Source organism: Tiliqua scincoides, chromosome 1 (assembly GCF_035046505.1).
Source record: "Tiliqua scincoides isolate rTilSci1 chromosome 1, rTilSci1.hap2, whole genome shotgun sequence".
Lineage (NCBI taxonomy): Eukaryota > Metazoa > Chordata > Lepidosauria > Squamata > Scincidae > Tiliqua > Tiliqua scincoides.
The window spans coordinates 84171864-84193877 of record NC_089821.1 but is presented as its reverse complement, the minus strand read 5'-3'; the positions used below and the strand labels follow the sequence as shown (position 1 = coordinate 84193877).

The 22014-nt window shown below is 43.9% G+C and overlaps 1 pseudogene; it reads left to right on the top strand.

The window, feature by feature from the left end:
• Positions 1-21382: 21382 nt before the first annotated feature.
• Positions 21383-21501, top strand: LOC136636984 (5S ribosomal RNA; annotated as a pseudogene).
• The last annotated feature ends 513 nt before the right edge of the window (positions 21502-22014 follow it).

Genomic DNA, 22014 nt, shown 5'->3' with positions numbered 1-22014 from the left:
TGGTAAATTAAATTCTGCTTACAGGTCCTGAAATAACTGGAAGGAATCATCTTTAAATATACAGTGGGTCAATGAGGAGACTCCCTTAGTGGCCCATAGTTTCCACATAATTGGCTCATAGACTAAGGTAATGTGAGGGTGTTAAGTTCACCATGGGCAAATGGGTCAGTCACCGCGGAGCTGTGTAGTAAAACAATTTCTGTGCTTGCCTAATATACAGTAGTGCAGCAGTTATCAAACTCGCAGGGAGTTTGAGCCCTTCTGTAAGTTCTTGAGGGGGAGGGGGGACACAGTGACGCAATCGCCAAATCGCGTTGCTGTCGAGAGGTGCAGGGACTTGCCTGGACTCACCACAGCCTGTAGCAGCCTTCTGGGGGTGTGGGGAGTCCCATGCCAGACGCTGCAGGGCTCCCCAACATGCGGAGAGAGTCAAAATAACGATCGCAACCCACTTCCAGTTTTGCAATCGCAAACCAGAAGTGGGTCCCAATCGTTATCTGCATGGTCTCCACATGTTGGGAAACCCTGCAGAGCTTGGCGCGGGGTTCCCTGCACCCCCAAAAGGCTGCTGCAGGCTGTGGTGAGTCCAGGCAAGCCCCTATGCCTATTCACAATGATATGATTCTGGCGATCACGTCACTGCCTTCCCCCCCTTAAGGGGGCAGAGGCCAGGGCTCTCTGGCAGGGGTATTGTGACACCTCAGTTTGAGAACCACTGCAGTAGTGAAATCACTACCCTTGTAGTGATCATGACTAGACCCATCTTCCTCCTCAATACTCCAATTCACTCAGTATAGCACAGGGCTTTTTTTCTAATGGAACGCGGGGGGACGGAGTTCCGGCACCTTTTTGCAGGGGCCCCTCCCCTTTGGAGGCATTCCAGGAGGGGGAGGGAGCAAAACAGAGGCATTCGTGGGTGGTTGCTGGGGGGTGCAGGGCAGGCGGCGGGCGGGCGCCTGGCCCCTGCCTGACCGCACAACGACCCCCTCCTGCCCCCATCTCCAAGCTCTCGCCTGAGCCCAGCCCGCCTCCCCTCCCCCCGCACTCTGCTTCCCAGCCGGTGGAGGCCGTGGGGGACACGCACTGATACAGAGGAGGACGGCCAGCCAGCCAGAGACGGGCTGTGGCACCCACAGAACGCCCAGGTACTGGCTTGGCAGAGGAGGAGGGGAAGGAAGCTGGCTGTTGCAGCCCCCGTGCCAATCTGCAGCACAAGCCTAGGCGTGTCTACTCAGAAGTAAGTCTCATTGTGCTCAATGGGGCTTGCTCCTGGGAAAGGGTGCATAGCCTTGCAGCCTGAGAGCCTAAGCCTATGCATGTCTACTCAGAAGTAAGTTCCATTGTGTTCAATGGGGCTTACTCCTGGGAAAGTGTCATAGCATTGCAGCCTGAGTAGACAGGCAGAGGAAGGGCTCTGGGGCTGCAGTCCTCTCCACACTTTCCTGAGAGGAAGCCCCACTGCCTCTACTGGAACTGACTTCTGAGGAGACAGGCAGAGGAAGGGCTCTGAGGCTGCAGTCCTGTCCACAGTAAGCCCCATTCACTAAAGTGGACATCTGAGTAGACATGCATAGGATTGGGCTCTTAGGCTGCAATCCTAGGCACTTTCCTGGGAGTAAGCTCCATTGACTAGAACAAGACTTACTTCAGAGTAGACATACCTAGGATTGGGCTCTTAATCTTGGCAGAGATATTTATCTGCACCCGTTTTCACATGCTAAGGGCAGGTGAAAAGGGATTCTACGTGTGTGCAACGTGCTGTCCAGCCTTGCCAGAGATCCTCCTCATCCTTCCCCCACAAGCATGCCCTCCGACAGCCAGCGTTTGCAGCTCCTCTCCAGCAATGCACAGCAGCTGCTCAGGGCAGCAGAGAACATACAATTGCATGCCAATCGCCTTCCCAAAGACGCAGAGTATTCTGATATCTGAATTAAACCATATTTAATAGCTTGTTTGCAAACATAGCTGTTTCTATGTGCACCTAAGGACCCCTCTCGTGTAAGAAGTCCTTTTTTGTTCTTACTCCCACAGTTGCTTAGAGTAATTTTACTACATGGAACTCATGTAAGCCATTTTTTGAAATCCATTCACTGCTTCCTCTCCTCGAAGTAGTGCCACCCTACATACTACCCGCTACAAGTGCACCTGTACAGTATTTTTCCCCATGTGTAGAAAAAGTAGCTAGGGGGAAGGGGATGTGGAGATTGACAGCCCAATCCTATGCATGTCTACTCAGAAGTAAGTTCATCTTTAGGGGGGAAGCACATAAAAAATATTTTATTTCTCCAATAAAAAATGGTTTATAAATAAATAAATAAATAAATAAATAAATAAATAAATAAATAAATAAATAAAAGATTAACAAGTTGTGAGTTCCTGCACCTTTTCTTTTACAAAAAAAGCACTGGTATAGTAAAGGATATTACTGCTATTTTGAGTACAGGTTTTGTAAAAGAACTGATTTCACCTTCTTGAACCCATAGCTCTTTAACCTTAACATTCACAATAATTTCTTTTCTGTTTTTCTATCCCTGTCTACTGCATCTGATAGAATGGACTGTAATCCACCAAAGCTTTTGCTGAAATAATTTAGTTCATCTTTCAAGGGCAACAAGAATATTTTTGACTGAGCCGCCAAGATGACTGAGGCAAAAGTGAGGCAAAATTTTGACTGAGCCAACAAGATGACTGAGGCAAAAGTGAAGGTGTACTAAAGTTTACTGAAAACCCCAGAGAGGGAGTTTGAACTGGAATTCACCATGCTGACACAATAACTCAAAGCTGTATGAGGGGAATTCTACCACTTGCATGACAGAGCTCCAAACAAAGCAGTTAGAAGAAGGACAGAGAGGAGGAGAGGGGAGGAGAGAGGAAATTTATAAAAATAACAGGGGCAAGGCAAAGGAGGGGAATTTGTAGGGATAAGGGATGAAGGCAGATGCATTGGGTCTCCCAGAGGAACCTAAGGGAAGAAATGGAAGATTCTGGGCTACAAAAGTGTAACCTTTTGTACTTTCTCAGGTGTAAGGAGATTTTGTCAGGTATAAGGACATCCTCCTCAGATGTAAGCAGGTGGGGCAGCTGTGGCACTTTTCTATGGACAATGACAGCTAAGTCCTGCTTCACCTGCTGCTTCCACACTGCACATTCCTCCTCTAGAGATCTTGAGCAGTGGATTAAGTGAATTTGCTTGGAAAAGAAAAGTTCTGCCCAATAAGTTAAAAGATAGACAGTAACATAGGAATGGGCTTCTCTTCCACAGTAGATGCCCACATTTATGGAGGGGAGCCCCTTAGTCAAGACCCTCTACATAATAATTGATGTTAGTTAATGAAATGGCCCATTCTTCCAAAGATAGCTGGCATTATGTCATTTGTGGGGAATATCAGGGCAAAAATGTATGTGTTTGCCCAGTTGCGGACCTACCATAAAGTCCGATGGGGCAAAAGCCCCAGGAGCAAGGTGCAAGGGCCCCACGAAAGCCTCTCTGAGGTTCCCGATGGGGGTAGAAACTGTGCTTCCGGTTTCCCAGTAGTTCCTCAGAGAGGTTGCCCCAATGTGGGTGGAGGTTGTGCGAGGCTCCATGAGCCTCAGGTGAGTAGGGGAGTGGATTTTTGTGCAGGGGGGCAGTGATAACCTGCAGGGGGGGCACTATCGTGGACCTTAGTCCTCGACACGGGACTGGGGAGGCTGCTGCTGTGTTTGCCCTCGGTTGTTCACAAGACTTTCCTAAGCATTTGATATCCTACAGAAGTAGTGCTGACAGAGGGAGCAGACCTCTACAGATGTAAGGCTCAGTATCAGACCCATCTGTTCTGGTTCAAACTGTGCCATGATTAGGGTGCTCAAATTTAGTTTGATGCTTTCTAAACATCTCCAGGATTGAAAAAGTCTAAGCATTTAAGGTTTTCTACCTGAAGAGCCATTCATTGTGAGCTCCTATTGTAAACTGGTCAATGGATACTGCCTCTGATTTGGCTCTGCTAATGTTTATAGCTAGGAATGTTTTAAAAGTTTGCTTTTAAACTTTCGTTGGATATTTTAAAAATAGTTATTTGAACCTTGTAAGCTGGAAGAACTGCTGTCATCTGCGGTTTTATGTATGCGTTTTATCTGCTTTCACCAGGCAGCTGAGGCAGAAACTTACCAAGTGACACATACAGTAACATGACTTTGAATAAAAGGGGTAGATGTTACCAGTCACATTTCTATGATTAGCCTAAGAAATATATGTTCTTAAGCTGAGATTCATCTCGTGAAACCTTATTCCTGGTTGCTTTGCAGACATAGAGCTCTTTGGTTCTCTCCCTGCCCCACCCCAAGGCGGTGATAGAGAAAAGCTAGAATAAAGGAGTCCTCTGAAAGAAAATTGCATTTGGGTTGTAAAATGTGGCATTTATTTTGATCTTTAAATGTCACATATGAATTTGAAAACTGAGGCCAGACGAAAGCATGATATCAGCTGGGAGATGCTGCTTCAAAGTGTTTAATACATCAGCATACATATAATTTCCATCACCGAAAGCTATTTTGGCATCATTGTGATGGCCTACTGTACTTTTGCAAATTACTTTGTCTTCTTTGCAGCTTTACCATTCTTCTTGTCAATTGCATGTCACTGATAATGTCACTTTTAACAGTGATGCTGGGAATGCTTAGCATTACTGATAATTTCAAGAGACACTGTCCTTTAGATAAAGAAGGAAGAAAGTGAATTTTTTTAAACTTTAGTACGCCTTCCCTGGTGAATGATTTCCTTGAAAATGTTCCTTTTGTGTTAAATGCAAGGGCATTTGTCCAAGGAGAGAACTGTGTACCAAGATTAGGAAAGTAGAAAGTGATTCTGCATCTTGCAAATACAGAAAAAAGTGCGTGTATGTGTGTGTGTGTCCCCTAATCTGTGTTGAGGGCCAACTTGTACCTTCTGAAAGCAGCCACAGCAGTGCTCTGGTCATGTCCAGAGGGTGTACTGAGGTGGGGGGAGGTTGTGCATGGCCTTTCCACTTCTCAGAACACCTGTGGGAGGAGTCTGAGACACATTTCCATTTTTTTTTAAACAAAAGTACATCTTAGACACCTCCCACAGATGTTCTGAGATGCAGGGAGGCCCCCAGACATGACCAGAACATAGCTCTGGTTGCGTTTGAAGGTCCCGTGCAGGCTAACCATGGATTTGATTATCCATGGTTTTTGGCATCCATAGCGGTTCCAAGAACAGAACCCTTGCAGATGCTGAGGTCCAACTGTAAAAATATTTTTACTGACCTCTCATAGGTCGCCAGGCCATCAATGAGTCTCCTTGGACCTATGACAGCTATTTTCCTTGTAAGTCCAAGGAGAGGCAAGGGGCATGTCAAGTCAGGAAAATGGGGATAATAATAATAATAATAATAATAATAATAATAATAATAATAATAATAATAATACAGGTATTTATATACCGCCTTTCTTGGTCTTTGTTCAAGACTTTATTCAAGGCAGTTTACATAGGCAGGCAATTTAAATCCCCATAGGGATTTTTACAATTGAAAGAAGGTTCTATCTTTCAAGAACCACAACATTCAAGATGTTTCTTTCTTGATCTGGTTTCACATTCTGGCCTCCATCCTCCCACGCTCAGAGCAGATGGAATAACTCGGCTCAGCTTGTCAGCTGCTTCAAGGTCGCACGTTGCCAGTGGCCTCGAACTGGCAACCTTGTGGATGTTATCTTCAGGCAAATGGAGGCTCTACCCTCTAGACCAGACCTCCTGCCCTGTAGGATAGGATAGGATCTGACATGTGCTAGTAACATTAAGTTCCACTCCCGAGCCACCCCCTACCTGCCCCACTCCCAATCCTACTTCTCCTTCTGCCCTCAAACTATCCTCACTGCCACCTTACCGACACCAGCACAGTGTCTGGGAACCACTGGTGTATGCATGGGGTCTCAAGCCATTTGCACTGGCAGCCCCAGAGTGCACAATGGTGCTATTGCTTTTGCAAGGCTGTACTGACGCTTACAGCAGATAGGATTGGGCCATAAATGTATTGCAAAAAATTTATATATTTATAAACTGCTTTCTAGGAAGGACTGACTTCTAAAGTGACATGCAATTAAAACCCGTTCAAAACTACAGTAAAATTTGGGATATGTTGGTCCAGAGGAGTCTCCTCTGAGCCTTGGCAGTTGGTGTCCCAGATTCTAAGAGATGGAAGAAGCTACAGAAGAATTTCCATCACTTTAGTCCAGGGGTGTCCAAAGTTTTTGGCAGGAGGGCCACATCATCTCTCTGACACTGTGTCGGGGGCAGGGGGAAAAAAAAGAATTAATTTACATTTAAAATTTGAATAAATTTACATAAGTTTACATAAATGAAAATATTAAAGATGAACTTATATGAATGAATGAAGGTCTTGCAATAGCTCAAAGCCTATAAAAGGCCTTGCACAAAGCAAGGCTGGCCTTTCCTTTGCTGCCGCTACTGCATCACAGACATGAAACAACAAGCATTGGAGGGAGCCCTCATCCCACAGCTCACGCAAGAGGTCAGACAGTCGCCCTCACGCTGAGAGCAGTTGCATTGGGCCAGTGTGGGCTTCAACAAATCTCCGGAGGGCCAGAGGCTCATGGGTTTGGCCAGGGTTTGGGCACTCCTGCTTTAGTCCATCATTTTTTTCTACTCTGCTCCCCTCCTTTTCAAATAAGAGTGTTGTGTGGTGGGGAAGTTCTCTCGAGCCAGGCAGCAGCAGTGCTAGAGCTGAGGGAAAGTGAGGTCTTTCATGATGTGCAGGGGAGATAGCATTGAAATACAGCACTCAAGCCTTTTGATGCTGGACAGGTGATGCAGGTGGGCACTCTCTTTCCTCTCAGATAGTCTGCTGCCTGAGATGACCACATCAGGTTGCTTCATTAAGAGGCTGGCTCTCAGATCTAAGGATTCTTAAATAATGGGCTCAAATTCTAAGACCTTTCCTCTTTCTATGGTACTAAATCCATACATATATAACATTCCTATTTATACTTTGGTGTAGAGAAATTATTTTTTTTAAAATAAAACTATACGTTCTGAAATACAAATAGTAACCCGAATCGAAGACAGTCTATGAACAGTGCCACAAACATTTCGTCACCTTTGATTTTCAGTCTACTGAACTATTGCCATGATTCATCCAGAACAGATTGTATTTCATTTCTGGATAATGGGCCTGTAATGCTTGTTGGTTTATTTCTACTCAATACTTTGTGGTTCCACGGAGATGAAAAATATTACACCTACTAGTTATTATATGGTGTGATTTCAGAAATGTCTGCTCAATAATTTGAAAATACCCTTTCTTATTTCCATCTTTCTAAGCTGCTTTTTAAAATGGTCTACTGTTATTAAAACCCCAGCCTCATGAATTTTGATATGGGAATTTGTATTGCTTTGTCATAATACTTATTCCTCTCCAAAAACTGTCCTAAGGGAAAGGTTCTCAATATTTCCTTTACTGTTATTTATGAATATTTTACCCTGCCTTTCCTGTAAGGACCATCGTGTAGAATGGATAGTTTTCTTTTATACTCAGAACAACCTCAAGAGTTAGGCTGAAAATTGTCAGTGGCCCAAGGTCACCCAGAGAGCTCCATGGCCAAGGGGGAGGGGATAAGATCCTGTGCCTTTCTGGTGAAAGCAGAATACTCTATTCACAAAACCAGGGACCTCCAAACTGCAGACCACAGGCCAGATTGGGAATGCAGGCAAGGCCATCCGTGCATAGCCATCCTTCTCGCCCTATCATTGCAAAGCCTCGCACCAGGCAGCCGCTTCCGATGCTGGTCACCCCAGATGACTCTGCGTTCCAATTTCCTGGGGACAGACTTTGGCCAGCAAGAGGCTCTGCAACGTTTGGGCGAGAAAAACTGTCACATCCTTCAAAAGTATTAAGAATATGCACAAAATTCAGGATGGAAATTACTTTGGTCAACCTAGCTGTCTGTCTATGCTTCAAACAGACAGGGCAGTGTGTCCCAGCTGGTTCTGCTGGACACCTCAGTGACTTTGGGTATAATTGACAATAGTATCATTCTAGGTGACTTTGCAGTAATCGACTGGGGAGGGGGAGATATTGTTACCTATCAGAAAGGTTTCAGAAGTTGGCATTAGAAGACTATGAGGTCTCACAAGGCTTCATGTTGTCACCCCTGCTGTTTAATATCTAGATGAAGGTTTTGGAAGAGGTTATCCAGAGATTTGAAGTACAGTGTCACCAATTTGCTGCTGACACCAGCTCTGTCTGATCCCATCTGGTTCTTCAGGAGCCTGTAGATGTTCTGAATCAGTGCCTGGCTGTGTCGAAGGATTTTTTATGGGCTAATTCAAGAGAGACAAAGTTGCGGTTGGTTTGTAGGAGAGTAGCAGCCCAATCCTGAGCTGCCTGGGGCGCCCAGGCTTGGCAGCACTGGGAAGGGTTGCCACCGGATCCTGCGCCTCCTGGGCTACCGCAGGAGCCACCTCGGGAGAAGGGGACTTTTGTCCCCTTCTCCCGGGTGTGGTAAGCAGCCCCGCAATGCCTAACCCCTAACCCCTTCTCCCCAGGTAAGGTAAGCAGCCCCACACAGAGCCCTACCTGAGTGCCTTGCATCCTGCATAGCAGAGCTCCGCGAACTCACCTCCCTCCCTCCCCCTAGCACGCCGCCCTCCCTCCCCTGGCACACCTCCCCCTGCCCTATCTCCACCCCTTGCCGGCCTCCCCCCTCCCCAGAACACCTCCTCCCCACCCCCACATACTGTGCCACGGCTCAGTGGTCCGGGAGACCGCTGAACCATGGAAGCTGGGCAAGCGCCCCGCACTAGCCCAGCACCGGCCAGCGCTGGGCTAGCATGGGTGGGAATCCAGTGGTGAGACTTGTAAACGTGCCTTACAGTGCCTTATAGTACAGTACAGTACGGGCAGGAGGTCTGGTCTAGAGGGTAGAGCCTCCGTTTGCCTGAAGATAACATCCTCAGGTCGCCAGTTCGAGGCCACCGGCACCGTGCGACCTTGAAGCAGCTGACAAAGCTGAGCCGAGTTATTCCATCTGCTCTGAGTGTGGGAGGATGGAGGCCAGAATGTGAAACCAGATCAGAAGGAAACATCTGGACTGTTGTGGTTCTTGAAAGATAGAACCTTCTTTTAATTGTAAAAATCTCTATGGGGATTTAAATAGCCTGCCTATGTAAACCGCCTTGAATAAAGTTTGAGGAGAAATCTGAGGACCAAGAAATTATTATTATTATTATTATTATTATTATTATTATTATTATTATTATTATTATTATTATTATTATTATTATTATTTGCGACAGTGCTCGGCAGCACAGAGCCATGCCGCCGAGCACAGGATTGGGCTCTAAATTGGGGACTGGAATTACAGCATGTTCTGAACAGGCCCTCAGCTGGGGAGCGCTCCTAAATCCTGCTTTGACCCTTGCAAACTAGGCAGCAGCCAGAAGCACATTTGCCCAGTTTCAGCTGGCAGAAGGCAGATCTGGCCAGTTATCCACGCGCTACTCGCATCACATTTGGACTACTGAAATGCATTCCACTTGGATTGCCCTTACTCACTATATTTTTCTTTTCCTGAAATGAATGAAAAACCCAATAAACTACCCCATACAGAAAGAGAAGTAATCAGGAACAGTGTCTATGCACATGATACACTAAGCTATTATTAAGAAAAATAAAAATATGAACTTATTTTTTGTTCACATTTATAACTACCCTCCTTGTCAGATGATCAGGTCAGTGTGCATGACTCCTTCTCCTTATAATATAAAGTAATCCTAGTAATCCTTTAAGGTAGAGTAAGCTGCAAGATAGTATTGACCCAAGATCACCCAGAATGCTTCAAGGCTGAATGGGGATCAGGTCTTCTTAGTTCAACAGTGTTGTCACCTTCACACTGACATTATCATGAGCTGACAAAAACTGAAGCCTAATCACATGGTATTTCTATCTGTATCTTCGGAAGCACTGCTGTTATTGCTAAAAAATGTTCTTCCAGCTTTAATTTGTCTTGTCTGTAAATATGCAACACACTTTGCTTGCATGTGCACAGCTGCAGAAACATTGCACTAAGTTTTGGAAACAGTCTAAATGTCATTTATAAAAGCATTTCCTACATATGGGCAAGTACCCATTCAACCATCAGAAACACTGAATCATATGAGCATTTTAAAATGCTATCCATTTTGAATGCACCTGCTTAGCAGTAAAGAAATGGAAGTAAGAGCAGCATCCTGAAAATAATACACTACAGCCAAATAATACACTACAGCTAATGGATGGCTTAAGGCTGATTCAGTCACTGAGTAGAGTAGAGGAAGTCTACCTTATAATATTCTCCTATAACCCTGGCAAAGTAATATAAGAACAGTGTGTTAAAGAATACAGTATAGTCATGAATGTTATCATTGAGCCTTCTCTAGTATTTTGATTATGGACATAGAAGTATTTTGTTCTATGGGTTGCTGAACCTGAAAAATGTAATGTATAAAGCGAGTCATTTATGTATAGGTTATTTGTGTGACCTATGCATAGTAACTGAAGCAGCTCAGATCATATACCTGATGCTTTGTTAAACTATTGATGTGGTGTCTACTCAGAGCTTGAGAATTGAGTACCCCTCTGACTGACTGACTGACTGACTGAGACTGACTACTTTTATGAAGTGGTGCTCACTGATTTTTGCTGGGGAAACTTGGGATGCTAGATGACCCCATTGCTTCTGTTCCAAAAGAAATGACACTTTCAGAATTATATCATTTCAGAAAATCAACCACCCCATTTCCTTATCCTTTGCTGGTCTAAATGGTGCAGCACTGCTGACACAGCCTGGGCTGGGAGAGGTAAAGAAAAATTTTACTTACCTCTCTGGCAGCTGCCTATCCCTTTTAGGTTTCAGCAGATCTATGCCAGCCCTTCTGGCTCTGAGATCCTTCCCATCCCACCATGCTATCCACCCCAATCTGGCCTTGCCACCAGATGACAACCACTGGAGGTAGGTATGGGGAACACTGCTGACAGCATGAGACCCAGAGGGCCTTATAGTAGCAGTAGCAGTCTGCAGAATGGCAGAGTGACTGCTTCTATAGCAGCCAGTGGAATACACTGACTAACTGTACAGTCTGCGAGAGTATCCCACAGCTTGAATTTGGTCATTAGTAACTGCTAGCTATATGCATCCAGTGTTGCTAATGAACTGGGAAAATAAGCCAATCCTCCAAGACATCGGTGCAGGGGCATCTTTGCCCCTTGTCCCTCACACGAGGCAAGACCATAAAATGGAGCCATAAGGAGAGAGGAAGCCCTTAGGGTTTCAGTGTAGTTTGCTGCTTGGTGTGATTTTCTTGCTGAGAAAATCCCAGGGGTATATCCCAGGGGTATATCCGAGGGGTATAGTCTGAAGTTAGTTGATCACCAAAGAAGAATTTTTTGCTCATCATTTTACTGGGTCATGGTGGAGGGATTTTTGCCCTATATGAGAGGGTGCGGTACTTTTGTCAGGTTGGTCTCAACTGGCAAGCGTATGCTAGACAAGGAGTAAAAATAGGAATTGCTGTGCACCCTGTGAAGGTCAAGGGAGGGTCAGAAACCAAACCCCAGAGGTTCCTTGGCTCAGGAATGCTGACTGGGACCCCCTTCAGTAGTGACTGAAAAACTTTGATGTTGACTTCTGTACTTGGGAAGACAGGGATGTGATTCAGAGTTGTCTCAAACCAACACAGGAATTGGTATGGATAAACTGGGATTATCCACAGATGATCTACAACTTTCAGTCAGGGTGGGAATGCCTGGAAGAGAGAATAGACAGTAGCATGCTGTCCAAAGCAAGAATCCACACCAAATGGAAGTGGAGTGCAAGGAAAGTGAAGGATACATAAAATTAATCTTAATAAAATTGTGGTTGATTTTATCTACAGCTCCTTGTCTTGTATATTTTGGGGATATGCAGGGGAAATTGCTTTGGCATAATGAGATATGAATCAGGAACTTCAAAATTCTCACAGTGTCACAAGCAATCATTATCTCTTCTTTGGACTTGCAGTTAACACTTGACAGCTAAAGTCTTTCTGTTCCATACGGTTCTTTATACTGTGCAAATCAGATTATCCTATCCTTTACTACAGTGAGAAACTGAAGACTTTGTGTGAAGACCTCCTCTGTTCCAACATGGACAGGGAACTTATGTAAACTTAGTTACTGACAATGTAGCATTCAAGGGCATTTGCTGGGTTAAGTCAAGTGGCACATCGGCTGAGGAACCACACTCATCAAAGTTCACCTAACCTCTCCTTGAAGTCCCGGTACCCAGTGGCAGTGGTAGGTGTGGAGGTATATGAGGGACAATCTGACACTGGCAGTCTTTATATTTCTCTCTGCTATGGATGTGATATTTGGAGGCCCTCATTATTATGAAGAACTTTCCTAGTAGATCAGCTTTGGGCTCTTTGCTAGATGTTGTCTTCTCTTATATTGCACCATTTCTGCAAAGTGGCCTAAAAAAAATGAGTTGACTGTAAAATAATTAAAATTCCCTTTGCAAATAATGGCAGACACTACAATTATCTGGGATTTTTGTATGAACATGGAATGCACCTGAATCAAATAATAATCACTGGATCCTTTTCTCATCAGGCTGCTGTCTAGCTCTGTATTGCTTTTTCCTTGTCAAAAGATGATATAGTATTTCTTCTGAATGTATACATTATTTATTTAATGAGAGGCAAATGTCATGTTAATGAAGCTGCGACTTCCGAAGCCTTGAGTAATAAATTATCCCTTCCAGCACTTGTTGAAGGCATACAATTGTGTATGCTCCTTGTGCACTTTGGGTAACGAGTGCTATTTCTGAAGTCTAACTTAGATGTTTGCATTCATGCTGAAATATGTGTGGAAGTATTTAAAAAGTCCTATGATTTATTTTTTTTTTTTGCCTAGCTGGAATATATTTGCATTAATTGTATTAACTTAGTGTTTGCACTGATTATTATTTCTTTTTTCAAAAAAAGGAAAGAAGACAAAAAAGGATTAATTTATTCACAAAAGCAGCCTTCCAAATGAACAGCTGTTTGAACAAAATGTATTCTTGACTATACAGTACAATGGTAGTCTTTTTCAGTATTAGCTCCTTAAACTCTATAAATCAACCTTTTTCCTTCCTCCGTTCCAAACTATGCATTGTACATGGACTTACTAAACTGATCACTATAAAATTATTTAAATTTTGCAGAATAACTGGGCCAGAGATGTGCTTGAATACAGCAGAAGGACATTGCCATTCTCACCTATTTTGAAGATCATATTGTGTTTAAAGTTCTATTTTACATTTTCTGCTTCTTGTTTTGCAATATGATGGACACAAAGCACAATCGTGTTCCATGGGTTAAAAATACGTGGACATATAAAATGATAGCATGTCATTTCATTTATTGGAAGAAAGTACATTTGATCTGAAGCCTATTGTGTGTTGAATTCATTTCATAACCCAAACAGGGTGGAGAAGGAGTAAATATTTTGTTCTTACAATACTAAAGGGAAATGGGCATAAAACTGGGAGTGCTGCTTCAACACTCAGCATTTATTGTGGAATTGTAAATCTTTGTTTACTTATTTTTTACAAGGCAACTAAAAGATGTTGTCATCAAATTGTCACTCTCCTTATGCTTTGCCTGTGTGTTTTACCCATGTTTCATTTGCCTCTTTTTTAGACCACAGAAACTCAGTTTTTAAAGAATATAGTAACAGATCTGTGTCCACAGATGTGGGCAAGAAAAAGTGCAATCGAGGCATTTGCTAGGAACAGTGATCCATGAGGCAGTTGGATGATGCGGTTGGAAATGCATTTCTGCATTACTTGCCATGTATTTCATTTTCCATGGTCATTTCATATCCTGAAACACAGTCTTCCCTATGAAAGGTTGCTGTTTATTTTTAAAAAAATATCATTTCATATTTTATTCTTCTAAGGTAGTGCCACTATTTCCCTGCAGGAACCATAGTAGTCATTTCAATGGATCATTTCTGTGTCTCAGAAAGCAAGAAGCTTGCTCTGTCCTTCACTTCTAGATTTTGCAGACTTGCATTGATACGAGCCCAATCCGACACAGCAGGACTTCGTTTTAAATAAACATGCATGAACCAGGCTATAAATGTAAATGTCATTAAATTGCTTTGCCCATCTGGAAGCTCTGGAAAGGGCAGGGAAAAAAATCTATCCTGACCAGCTCTGATTAGGAACCAAGTCAAAGGGACTGAGAACTGGACTGAAGTGCAGCCACAGTTGTGGCACCCACCACAGCAAGGAAAGCCAGAGGGGGCGAACCAATCAGCACCCAGGGGAATCTCTTCCATCCAGCCACATCCTGGAGCCTAATGGCACCTAGGGCAGGGCAATGTGGTGCCACGGCAACATGACCCCCCTGCACCTGCGCATCATACCTTCCTCCCGGAAGGGCTCAATTTCAGACTCAAATGGATCCTTGGGAGGGTGGGTGGCTTATCTGCAGAAAAGGAGCATGGCCCCCACAGAGAGGCTGAGAACCACTTGAAGTGCCATGGATAGGCTGTGCCGCTACTGCTCAGGTATGTCCAGGTATGTTCAAGCCCAGCAGGGCCTTCAGTGGCGCCCAGGTCAAATGCCCTGTCTTGCCACACCTTAGTTATGCCCCTGCCTCCATCCCAAGCATGCACATACACAACCATATACAGAAGAGAAGGAACTAAACTTAACATTTCTGTAGTACCTTCATGCTGACATCATGAAACACTATTCAGAGAAAGGTCTGGGCGATTCCCACCCCTTATCATTGTCTGCTAAGTTTTATCAACCATCGTATCCTGTAAGTGCCTTGACTTTAATGCTCTTTATTATCCCATAACAGTGTTCACAGCTTCATAGAACTATGCTACACAAGACGAAATTTCATACAGAGAAAGACCCAGAAATTGCATGAATTCCATAAGTAGAGAATCATGAATAGCCAGTGCACACACATCTGTTTCATAGAGGAAAAGCCACTGCAAGTTGTGGCTTCCTATAATGCAAAATAGTGCAATAGTTGCTTGTTCATGACTTGACGAACTGCAGATAACATTCATGCATTTTTCTACACGCGAGATACTTCAGTGCAAAAAACAACAACAAAAAATGATCATGTTTGAAGTGTCACATCATAAAGGTTTCCTTACTTTGAAATTTATCAGTTTGTGATTTTATATCATAATGAAAATGTTACTTGGTGGGCAGCCCAATCCTGAGCTGCCCGGCACACAAGGCTGCCATGTTGCCAAAATGCCTACTGTAGCATCCAGCGTGCAACGGGCAGTCCACAGCAGCTTCTCAGGGGAAGGAGACTTTCTTCCCCTTCCCCTGGATAAGTGAAGTAGTCCCACAATGGGGCTACTTGATTCTGCAGCAGCTCTTGAGCCAGTGCAGAATCAAGGAGTCCTGTGTCAGGTCACGTGGCCCAACACTGGACTCAGGATTCGATGAAGCTGAGCTCTGCTGGTTCTAGCCTCCTCCCACTCTGCTTCCTCCCCCGCTACGCCTCCCCCCGCCCTCTCCCCACCTCCCCTGCCCCGGTACACCTCTTCCTGCCTCCCTCCACACCCTCACTCACCTCTCTGGCGGTCTGGGCAAGCATCGGACGGCAGAATGTGGGCTTGGTGTTGGAGCTGGTCAGCACAAATCAGCCAGCTGAGTAGCTCACAAGCTCCTAAAACATCACAATTTTCATTACATTGGATCTTTCCTGACTACATAGGAATACATTTAAAACAGTGGTTTCCAAACTGTGGGTTGGGACTCACTGGTGGGTCTCTTAGCAGCCAAGCAGAGCTTCCAATGAAAACATAGGTGATGGTGGGATCAGATAACCAACTGCCTCAAACTTGAGGCTTTTTGAAAATCAGATAGCTACTAACTGCCCATTAAACAGCTCCAGCAGTTTACAAGCATTTGTAAATATAGGGAGATAAACATTGGAGCATCTTTTTTTTTTGTTATTATTATGTGTAAATAAATAAAAAAGATCATTTCTTTCTAGATTTTTTAAAGTCTCACAAACCTAGGCGGGTCCCAATAGAATGTCATTTTAAATTGTGGCTCCTGGTACTAAAAAGTTTGTGAACCTCTGACTTAGAGGTTAAAAGAGAAGATGTTTCAGACCTCATTGATAAATTAAAGATCAATAAGTCACCGGGCATCCACCCAAGAGTTATTAAGAAATTGAAGAATGAAGTTGCTGATCTCTTGACTAAGATATGCAGCTTGTCCCTCAAAACGGTCATGGTGCCAGAAGATTGGAGGATAGCAAATGTCACGCCTATCTTTAAAAAGGGAAAGAGGGGGGACCCGGGAAACTATAGGCCGGTCAGCCTAACATCTATACCGGGTAAGATGGTGGAATGCCTCATCAAAGATAGGATCTCAAAACACATAGATGAACAGGCCTTGCTGAGGGAGAATCAGCATGGCTTCTGTAAGGGTAAGTCTTGCCTCACGAACCTTATAATAATAATAATAATAATAATAATAATAATAATAATAATAATAATAATAATAATAATAACTATTTATATACCACTTTTTAACAAAAAGTTCCCAAAGCAGTTTACAGAAAAAAAATCAAATAACTAATGGCTCCCTGTCCCAAAAGGGCTTACAATCTAAAAATATGCAAAAGAACACCAGCAGACAGCCACTAGAAAAGACACTGCTGGGGGGAGGTGGGCCAGTTACTCTCCCCCTGCTAAATAAAAGAGGAGCACCCACTTGAAGAAGTGCCTCTTACTAGTTAGCAGGGGTGGAATAGAATTCTTTGGAAAGGTCAACAGGCATGTGGATGCGGGAGAACCCATGGGCATTATATATCTGGACTTTCAGAAGGCGTTCGACATGGTCCCCCACCAAAGGCTACTAAAAAAACTCCACAGTCAGGGAATTAGAGGACAGGTCCTCTCATGGATTATGAACTGGTTGAAGATCAGGAAACAGAGGGTGGGTGTCAATGGGCAATTTTCACAATGGAGGGAAGTGAAAAGCGGTGTGCCCCAAGGATCTGTCCTGGGACCAGTGCTTTTCAACCTCTTCATAAATGATCTGGAGACAGGGTTGAGCAGTGAGGTGGCTAAGTTTGCAGATGACACCAAACTTTTCCTAGTGGTGAAGACTAGAAGTGATTGTGAGGAGCTCCAGAAGGATCTCTCCAGACTGGCAGAATGGGCAGCAAAATGGCAGATGCGCTTCAATGTCAGTAAGTGTAAAGTCATGCACATTGGGGCAAAAAATCAAAACTTTAGATATAGGCTGATGGGTTCTGAGCTGTCTGTGACAGATCAGGAGAGAGATCTTGGGGTGGTGGTGGACAGGTCGATGAAAGTGTCGACCCAATGTGCGGCAGCAGTAAAGAAGGCCAATTCTATGCTTGGGATCATTAGAAATGGTATTGAGAACAAAACGGTTAATATTATAATGCTGTTGTACAAATCGATGGTAAGGCCACACCTGGAGTATTGTGTCCAGTTCTGGTCGCCACATCTCCAAAAAGACATAGTGGAAATGGAAAAGGTGCAAAAGAGAGCGACTAAGATGATTACTGGGCTGGGGCACCTTCCTTATGAGGAAAGGCTACGGCGTTTGGGCCTCTTCAGCCTAGAAAAGAGGCGCCTGAGGGGGGACATGATTGAGTCATACAAAATTATGCAGGGGATGGACAGAGTGGATAGAGAGATGCTCTTTACACTCTCACATAACACCAGAACCAGAGGACATCCACTAAAATTGAGTGTTGGGAGAGTTAGAACAGACAAAAGAAAATATTTCTTTACTCAGCGTGTGGTTGGTCTGTGGAACTCCTTGCCACAGGATGTCTGGCCTGAATGCCTTTAAAAGGGGATTTGACAAGTTTCTGGAGGAAAAATCCAGAAAAAAATGGGGCAGGAGGTCTGGTCTAGAGGGTAGAGCCTCCATTTGCCTGAAGATAATATCCACAAGGTCGCCAGTTCGAGGCCTCTGGCACCGTGCAACCTTGAAGCAGCTGACAAGCTGAAGCCGAGCTATTCCATCTGCTCTGAGCGTGGGAGGATGGAGGCCAGAATGTGAAACCAGATCAGAGAGAAACACCTGAATGTTGTGGTTCTTGAAAGAAAGAACCTTCTTTCATTTGTAAAAATCCCTATGGGGATTTAAATAAGCCTGCCTATGTAAACCGCCTTGAATAAAGTCTTGAATAAAGACCAAGAAAGGCGGTATATAAATACCTATAAAAAAAAAAATCCATTGTGGGTTACAAGCCATGATGTGTATGCGCAACCTCCTGATTTTAGAAATGGGCTATGTCAGAATGCCAGATGCAAGGGAGGGCACCAGGATGAGGTTGCTTGTTATCTGGTGTGCTCCCTGGGGCATTTGGTGGGCCGCTGTGAGATACAGGAAGCTGGACTAGATGGGCCTTTGGCCTGATCCAGTGGGGCTGATCTTATGTTCTTATGTTTAATATTTTGATTAAATATATGTGTAAAATGTATGAAGGGGGCATAGCTGCTAGCTCTTGCTCATAGCACAAGGCTATGAAGTCTACGAGTATACATCCACTTGAAATGAAAATATGTAGTTATCATTTTTCTCTAATAAAAAATGAGACAATTCAGTGAGCACTTAACAGCACATATGCTGAGAGGGAGTTATTTGTGGAAAATACTTCTAGTTTTTTATCACTCCTACGGAAACATTTGAAAAATCATTTGCTGTGGCAAACAGCTTTAATAACAGATGCTGATATAATTTTTACATTTCAAATGCTATAATTTTGCCAACTTTGCCATAGATGGGTTACAATATTTATGTGCATTTTGGCTACCTGCTTGATGCTGTACCGTAAACACATGGTTAGATATGAAACTATGGTTGGCAGTAGAATTGAAGCATTCATCCCTTACTGAACTAAGCATTCTTTTGTAGATTGTGGGGAGGGGGAGAACTATTTGGTCAGGAGAGAAGCAGCCAAGCCATAGCACTATTACAGAGGCACATTACTCAAATCCAGACCAAACAGACATGTTTTGAGCTCTCACCGAATCGATCTCTTCATGGCTCCTGTTTCAAATGAACAAGAAGTGAGGAACATGATGGATTCCCTGCATGCTCCATGTTTTCTGTTAATCTGATGTGCATAGACCAAGGAGGACTCACCAAGGGCAGCCAAAGCTAAGGCAACAGGGTGAGGCCTATGGATCATCATGCAGCACCTCCTTCACTTAGCCCACACTGGATTGATTTCCCAGGTAGCCTGGTGTGCGCTAGGAGAGTGAGGCAGTAGCATCCACCAAGGTGGTAGAACTTACACCCTGCCTCAAGGGTTCCTTGGTTTTGGGTCGGGCCTGCTGCCACTACTACTACTCTGTCAGCCAACACTGGAATTCTGCTGTCCTCTGCTAGAAATCAATTTCTTAGTTGTGTAAGATCTGAAAGGTGTGAAATTAGCAGGCTGTAAAAAGGATCACTGATGAGAAGGGAACAAGTGGGGAATATATGAGGAAGACACCATTAATAATCTCTTGCATGAGGTGTCTTGGTATTGTATTCGACATCTGTGGATTGGATATAAGGGTGTCCCTTTCCTGTGCATAAGTTGTCTCCTGCTCACAGAACAACTTCTTTACAGTTTATGCTAGATCAGGGGTGGGCAAACCCCGGCCCGTGAACCATTTGCAGCCCTCAGGGACCCCCAATTTGGGCTCCTGGGAGCCTCCAGTCTCCAGTAAGCCTCTGGCCCACCGATGACTGTTGAAGCCCATGCTGGCCTCTGACTGCTGGTCATGACTGCTTGTCACAAGCTGCTGGCCAAGTTAGACCAAGGCCTTTTATAGTCTCCATGTGTTTTCTGCTTTTCCCTGGGCATTATTTTAAACCCTCTCCCCCCCACATTGCCTCTGAACAATTTATGTCTCCATGTGTTTCTGGATTTTTCTGTATGTTTTCACTGTGCAAGAGGTGTATAGTAAACAGTTCATAGTCCTCATGTAGTTCTACATGCCTGTATTATAGTTCTCATGTGTATTATAAATAAGCTCAGTAATTTTCATTTTCCAAAGATAAGTTCCATCTCTAAGGTATTCATGTAAGTAAATTTTTTTCAAATTTGAAATGTAAATTAATTCCGGCCTCCCACACAGTGGCAGAGAGATGATGTGGCCCTTCTGCCAAAATGTTTGTCCACTTCTGTTTTGTTGTGCAAGAAAAGTGAAATTCAGCCTAAAGATAGTATGTTTTGTGCAAGGTTTTCTTCAAGAACTTCAACCTCATGCACAAGCAAAATCATGAAACTGCTATAGAATAATTGTACTATAGCATTGAATGAATTTTTGTGCAAGCTCTTGGGCATGTGCTTGTGCTGGAACAGTGCTAGTGGCTATTATTCTTCCATTGATAGTATGTTGAACTCAACAGAATTTTTTAAAGACTAAAGTAAGACCCAAGTGAGGACCTTTATAGCTTCAGGACCAAGCCTTGCATATAAAAAAAAAATGTTCTTTATTTGAGAACATTACATGCATTTTAATATACTGCTGCAAAAAAGAACAGGCATTCACCCAGAAAATTCATGTTTCTTCTTCACATTATTAGCTGCTACAACACGCATGCTGTAGTACATGTCAGTCTGCCGTTTATTACATCTAGTGTTAACTAAGATAAATGCTGACTTCATGTCAGCACTCGCTCACTGGAAACAACTCAGGTTTGGCATTTCATCCAAAACGCATGTATGATAGTGCCTGAGCTACAAGAAAAAAAACCTTTGGGAAGGGATATTGGCACATGTGTTAAGAGGTACAAAACAGATTAATTGGACACTGACAGCCCTGGCTTATCTGACAACACACTAGCAAACAATTGTTTAGGATGTGTCAGGACTTGTGGCATTGTGAGCACATTGCTCTGCACACAGTAACAAAGAGGCAACTTTGTTACTGAATGAAATAAAAGGCCACAATTTTATTGAATCAAAGGATTTGCAATAATTAACTGGTAATTAGCCATGACCTTAATAAACCCCAAGCCCATGCAGGTCGCTACAAGTTCTTTGGTGGCAACATCTTTTCCACCATCCGCATCCCAGCTCATTGATAAACCCTAACCTGGCTTCATGGCAGGAATCAGTGGCTTCTCTGATAAAGGCAATCCTATGTGGGACTTGTGCTGATGGAACTTGTGTACTCTCAGTGCAAGGCCTGAGCTGCTGGTGTGGCAGCCACTGATGAGGCAGCTGCTTTGGCAGTGCATGGGCTGGAGCCACCACTGCAAAGGGTTGGCAGCCCTGGGAGCAGCCTGTGACCTCTGGGCCCCAGCTGAGGTTGTATTGAGGCAAATATCAGCCACATGTGTTACTGTTACCCTGTACATGCCTAATCTCGTCTGATCTCAGAAGCTAAGCAGGGTCAGGCCTGGTTAGTACTTGGATGGGAGACCCTCTGGGAATACCAGGTGCTGTAGGCTTATACCATAGTCTTTCGAGACTGAAGGTTGCCAGTCCTGTTTTCTTATACTGTTTTCTTATACTGTTTTCTCCTGTTTTCTTATACTGACCTTCCCTGAAAATAACCCTGCACTGTTCTTTTTTTAATGTGGTATTCTGGTACATGTGTGATTGCATGTGTATATCTTGGAGTATACATGCCATGGCATAGCTAAGGAGAGTGGGGGGGGGTACATTGCACTGGGTGCCACGCCTTGACGGGGTGTCAGAGGCCTCTGAAAGGCACTTCTGGTTTTTGGTGAAAATCAGAAGTGCCTTTCAGAAGCCTCTAAGATGTCATATGCTGGGGGCGTTAACAATTTTGAACAGGGTATTATGGGGGTATCGGGTATGGGGGGTGTAAAAATTTTTGTGGCCCTGAGTGCCAGATGCCTTAGTTATGCCACTGTTTGCATGACAACAGAATAAAGGTATTATTATTAATAATAATATTTACATAATACTTTCCAATAAAAGAAATTCACAAGTGGTTT